Source organism: Macrobrachium rosenbergii, chromosome 28 (genome assembly GCF_040412425.1).
Source record: "Macrobrachium rosenbergii isolate ZJJX-2024 chromosome 28, ASM4041242v1, whole genome shotgun sequence".
NCBI classification, from domain to species: Eukaryota; Metazoa; Arthropoda; class Malacostraca; order Decapoda; family Palaemonidae; genus Macrobrachium; species Macrobrachium rosenbergii.
The window spans coordinates 13,530,001-13,536,562 of record NC_089768.1 but is presented as its reverse complement, the minus strand read 5'-3'; positions in this window follow the sequence as shown (position 1 = coordinate 13,536,562).

Here is a 6,562-nt window from a genome sequence, read left to right as displayed (position 1 = left end):
AAGTCAGTGGCCCCTTTGGTGGGCTTGTTCCATAGGAATAGGGTTCATCTTCTGGATAATAATAATAATAATAATAATAATAATGATAATAATAATAATAATAATAATAATAATAATAATAATAATAATAATAATAATAATAATAATAATAATAATAATAATAATAATAATAATACTGTTCCAGTTTGCTCCAAGATGAAAGTAGTATTTCAGTTCATTTCACAGATGACGAAGGCCTTGTAAGAAATATTTACTTTCTGACAAAATTCATGTTCGTGTATCTGTGACACCTCAACATCATAATGACACGTTTGTCTTGACAGGCACAAAATCAACTATAGCATCAAGGACCGGACACGGGTGTCGAAAATTGAGGTAACCTTAAAACATTTGTAACGCCATTTCGAGAACTCTGGATTTGTAACGGCCCTCACTGACAAAGGAGTATCTCATTTCTCAATAGTACGTATATAGTTGCTTGAAATGGTAATAATACATTAGCAGAACTTGTACCAAAAAGTTTGTTGTCGATAAGTTATATCAGGTTTATTAGTTTTCTGTAAAAGAAAACTTGTTCCGGATTTGTTTGTCCGTCCGCACTTTTTTCTGTCCGCACTTTTTTTCTGTCCACCCTCAGATCTTAAAAACCCTCAGATCTTAAAAACCCTCAGATCTTAAAAACTACTGAGGCTAGAGGGCTGCAAATTGCTGTGTTGATCACCCACCCTCCAGTCATCAAACATACCAAATTGCAGCCCTCTAGCCTCAGTAGTTTTTATTTTATTGAAGGTTAATGTTAGCCATAATCGTGCTTCTGGCAACGATATAGGATAGGTCACCACCGGGCCATGGTTAAAGTTTCATGGCCCACGGCTCATACAGCATGAGACCGAGACTACCGAAAGATAGATCTATTTTCGGTGGACTTGATTATACGCTGTAGCGGCTGTACAGAAAACTCGATTGCGCCGAAGAAACTTCGGCGGACTTTTTCCTTGTTTTTTAAGATATGCTTAACGTGTTCCAGAAGTTCTCCGGACGCATGTTGAACTGCAACCATAGCATATATTCCAGTTTTGGAAGAAGTGGTTGCAAGGTAAGCGAAGTGATGTAGGCCTAGTCTCTCTTCTTCTGCTTCAATAACAGTATTATATTACTCTGCCTCTCGTCTATAAGGCTTAAAAATTACACTCTTTCAAAACAAAAAAGGTCCCCGTAGGGGGCTAGCGCCGTCAGTGTACCTCATACGGTGCACTGTAAGCATTACTTAAGGCTCTTTGCAGCGTGCCCTCGGCACATAGCTGCAACCCCTTTCGTTCCTTTTACTGTGCATCCTTTCAAATTCTCTTTCTTCCATCTTACTTTCCACCCTCGCTAACAATTGATTCATAGTGCAATTGCTATGGTTTCCTCCTGTTACACCTTTCAAACTTTTACTGTCAATTTCCGTTTCTACGCTGAATGACCTCATAGGTCCCAGTGGTTGGTCTTTGACCTAAATTCTGTATTCAGTTCAGTTTAAAAGAAAAGGTTTTGTATTTTCTTTTCTAGGAGCTTTGCTCAGTCTTGTCCGTAACGATTCTTTGTAAAACGGAAAAGAGAATTATTGCACCATTATTTTCATTTCGATTTTGGCTAGTTTTGCATTGCTTGGCATCATACTGCTTTGCAAACGAATTGCAATGCATTGCAATTTGGAGGCCATGTTTGGGTTTAGTGGCCGAAAATACTGCTGTCTGTCAGGTCTTTAAGGGTTTCGTTATCACTTCCTCAGCTATGCCTGTTTTATAATATGTCTTTTCAGTTTTCCTCGTTTATCCTCCCTTAGAAGAATAGATATATTCTCACACACACACATACACATAAATATATACATATATATGTGTGTGTTTTATAGCCTATATATATACATATATATTTATGTATATATAATATGTACTTTATATATAATGCATATATATATATATATATATATATATATATATATATATATATATATATATATATATATATATATATATATATATATATATATATATATATATATATATATATATATATATATATATATATATATATATATATATATATATATATATATATATATATATATATATATATATATATATATATATATATATATATGTGTGTGTGCGTATGTATGCGTGTGTGTCGTACTCCGCTTTCTCTCATATTAAAGTGGTCCATCTGTCATTTCTAAGGAATCCTGTTGCAGTTGTTGAACGAGTTGAGTCATCATTCTAAAATGTTTTGGAAACAATATCTGATTATGTTTCTGTCGACAAAGTTCTCAGCTACTTCAATAAACGCAACTTCTCTTATTCTCGTAGCTGGAATGTGTGGTTCCCTTTTGCTCTCATTTTACTGCTAGTAACCATTCTCGCAACAATTTCTAGACTACTTAGTCTCCTGCTCTCTCTCTCTCTCTCTCTCTCTCTCTCTCTCTCTCTCTCTCTCTCTCTCTCTCTCTCTACTCTTTGTTACCTTTTATGTTATCCAGTAATTTTTTTATTGTTTACCATGAGCGCAAATTTATGCGGCATAACGATCGTATGCAAAACGGAGCAGATGAAGATCTTAATAAAGGTTAGGCTTATATTCATTTAAGGCAAACAGGTCATAACGTATACTTCTGCAGCCTACTTTAAATAGCAGAAAAGTATCTGTGTCATCACAGTACAGATTCTTATGGCCTTGGGACATAAACTGCTCTTGGCGTATTATCATCTTCATCACCTGATTGCTAATTCTTATTTTCATCTTCCCCTTGGATACTTACTCTAGTTCGGACCAACTTACCTTGGTTCAGACTACCTCAGATGAAGGTGACACCTCTGAACTGCTGTCTAGAGCCTCTACTGCTGCTGCTGAATTATTCCTGTAATCACTGAATTTTCCCTTTCTGTGACACCTCGAATCCCTCTCACTTGTTCCCGATCATCGGAATGGCCTCTGAAAGGCAAGATTTTCTGAGAGACCGTTGAAGTTTTTTTTTTTATCACAATTGAAATGTTCTGGGCATTCATAAAGACTGGAGGGAACAAGGTCCTGCCACCCAAACCTCTTGCTGTTGACTTTGATGGCCGTTCCATTCAACTGAAACTACTTTTATATCTAATTTCTCTATATCTATTGGTGATGAAGGTGCGTTATGCGCTCCTTTCCCCAGTTCAAGTGGTGTTCCTGAAGGTTCGTTTGTCTCCCGTGCTGTTTTATTGCTCCTTAACAGTGACCACCTCCAGTCTCTTGCTTTTCCTGATTGTGTCCAATTTCTGGTGATTCAAACCTTAGATGTTTCATCCCTGGTATCTTTTACTATTTGTAGTTAAGCGCACTTCCTCCTGCTTCATGTATTACTTCTCATCTTGAGAGTATTTTAAATTGGGACTCTCATACCTTAGGTTCAGTACCTCGACGAAGCTTTTACTCTCGTTCTGTTACTAAATTTTTTTTTAGTTCTTCCTTTCTCCAAAACAACATTTTGGTCGTTTTCATCATTTTCAACTTATCTTGAAGTGAATTTATATAGTCCGGTTACTAAATCCACCTCTAGAAAGCTGAAACTTCAGTTCAGTGCCGTCAGTCCTGTTCTTTATTCCAAATGTTAAAGATAAACTTGACCCATTCTGTAACCGTTAGAAATATTTTCCACTTTTATCTACTTTTTACTTTGTCTCCTTCTCAGCAGGATTAAATCAGAGTCTATGCACCCTACCCAGATTTACCTTTTTAGTTTTCTGTAGAAGAAAACTGTTGGGATGGCTTTGTCTGTCCGTCCGCACTTTTTCTGTCCGCCCTCAGATCTTAAAAACTACTGAGGCTAGAGGGCTGCAAATTGGTATGCTGATCATCCACCCTCCAGTCATCAAATGCACCAAATTTCAGCCCTCTAGCCTCAGTAGTTTTTATTTTATTTAAGGTTAAAGTTAGCCATGATCGTGCGTCAGGCAACGATATAGGACAGACCACCACCGGGCCGTGGTACACTTTAATGGGCCGCAGCTCCTACAGTAATATACCGAGACCACCGAAAGATAGATCTATTTTCGGCGACCTTGATTTTACGCTGTACAGAAAACGATTGCGCCGAAGAAACTTCGGCAAATTTTTTACCTGTTAATTTTTGCAATTGTTAGTTCTTGTCTTTTACAACGCAGCGCTGCTGACTTTTTTTTTTTTTTTCATAGGTTGTGTTTTGGGCCTCCTGTCGTTAGACTGAACGAGAGTTTCCATTCCCCTAAGGTACCCTTGTCACACCTTTCGGCCAACCGCCTCTCAAATTTACAATGTAATCTGTGGGAATCATCAGCTCGTGAATAACTCGACTTGGTAACAGTAACCATTCTGTACCGCCGAGCTTTTTTTATATATATATAATTTTCTGTTATTCAGAAGGTGGGTTAGTTACTTACTTTAATGTTAGGTTTCAATTAACCCCCTTTATTTATATTCCTTCGCACCTAAATCAGGCAAAGCCTCTTGAATTTCCTCCCCTTCGGCCTCAGCATGAAAAAATAGCGCTTCGAATTCGAACATGTGTATATGCTTTGTACATCATAAAAATGCTGTGACTTGGAAATTTTTCAATGTGATTTAGTGTTAGAGACAACTTATGCTTACATTTCAAAGCCTGAAAGTGACTCATGAACACATGTGCTCATTTATCATACATTTACATCTGAGTATGGAATTGGCTAATCTCACACACACACATACGTACTTACACACACAAATACGCACATGCACATATATACATATCTACACATTCAAACACACATATATAATATAAAATATATCTATATATATATATATATATATATATATATATATATATATATATATATATATATATATATATACATATTAACTTTATCACATACACAATTGTTCTTTGCAATGGTAGAATTACTAAAAGGACCTCATTCAAACTGGATGGTATCTAACGGAGTATTTATTCAGAAAAAGTTACAAGCTTTCTTGGACAGACAGTCCACATTATCAAGTAGGCATACTTGCTAATGTGGACTGTCTGTCCAAGAAAGCTTGTAACTTTTTCTGAGTAAATACTCCGTTAGATACCATCCAGTTTGAATGAGGTCCTTTTAGTAATATATATATACATACATAAGGAAGGAATTGCAACTTGTTCAATGACAATACGAATTTTGCTTTGAATAAAAGATAACTCTCTCTCTCTCTCTGTCTCTCTCTCTCTCTCTCTCTCTCTCTCTCTCTCTCTCTCTCTCTCTCTCTCTCTTATATACAGTATATATATATATATATATATATATATATATATATATATATATATATATATATATATAGAGAGAGAGAGAGAGAGAGAGAGAGAGAGAGAGAGAGAGAGAGAGAGAGAGAGAGAGAGAGAGAGAAAGGAATAGATAGTTATCTTGTATTCAAAGCAAAATCAGTATTGTCATTGAACAAGTTGTAATTCCTTCCTTATACCGAAAATAGCAGCGCGTTGGTTGAAGTCAAGGCGCATACCAACGCTGTTATTAAAAGGGCAAATCCTCAGGAGGGCTAACCGTAACTCAATTCATTTTGAAGGATGGTGATCTTGTGGATTTGGAAATGGTGATTGGTAAATGGCGTCATTCGCCACAAGGTTATTAAAACTATCTCTCTCTCTCTCTCTCTCTCTCTCTCTCTCTCTCTCTCTCTCTCTCTCTTCACGCACACAGACGCTCACAAACATTCATTCACATGCGCACACACATATATACATATAATATACAGTATGTATATGTACAGTATATTATATGCATACATATACATATATATACGCAGACGCTCACACGCATACATTCACATGCACACCCATATATACATATAATATATGTGTATATATACATATATATACATATAATATATGTATATATACATATACGAGTATATACGCACACATATTATATATGTATATATATACTGTATGTATATACTGTATACAGCACTTGATTCTTTAGATCTCTCTCTATGTTCCGTTTTCTTCTCAATGTTTTGTTTCTCTCGGCTTTGCTTAATCTCAAACGCTGTTGTTTTTAAACTGTATATCAAACCCGCTGGTTTAGACGAAACATATGCAGGTGAAAACTCCCGTAAAAACTTCGGCGTTGCATTGCTAATACTTTTCCTTGTTTCTCATGTTCGATAATATCCAGTTTCCAAGTAACGCAGTCCGGAGACTTCGAAATGAAGAATGCATTCCATAGGAAAATGCAGTTTGCGAAGTCTGTCTATAAGCAAATGAAACCCTGGAGCTTTACTGTTTGTTAAATGACAGATTCTTGTTCGCATTACGATCGTCATCACCATTCTTTGACATCCGTCGATTCTTTTGTCTCCTGTTTAGAAACGTCTCCAGTGTCAACAATGCGATCAGTTCCTTACCTCGTATTTTCCTATATTGCGTTATTGCTTTATTCTTTCCTATCTTATTGATTTATTCTGTCTCTTAACTCCTTAATTGTCTAGACATATCCTCTAATCTGTACTAATAAAATTAATAATCGAAAATAATACT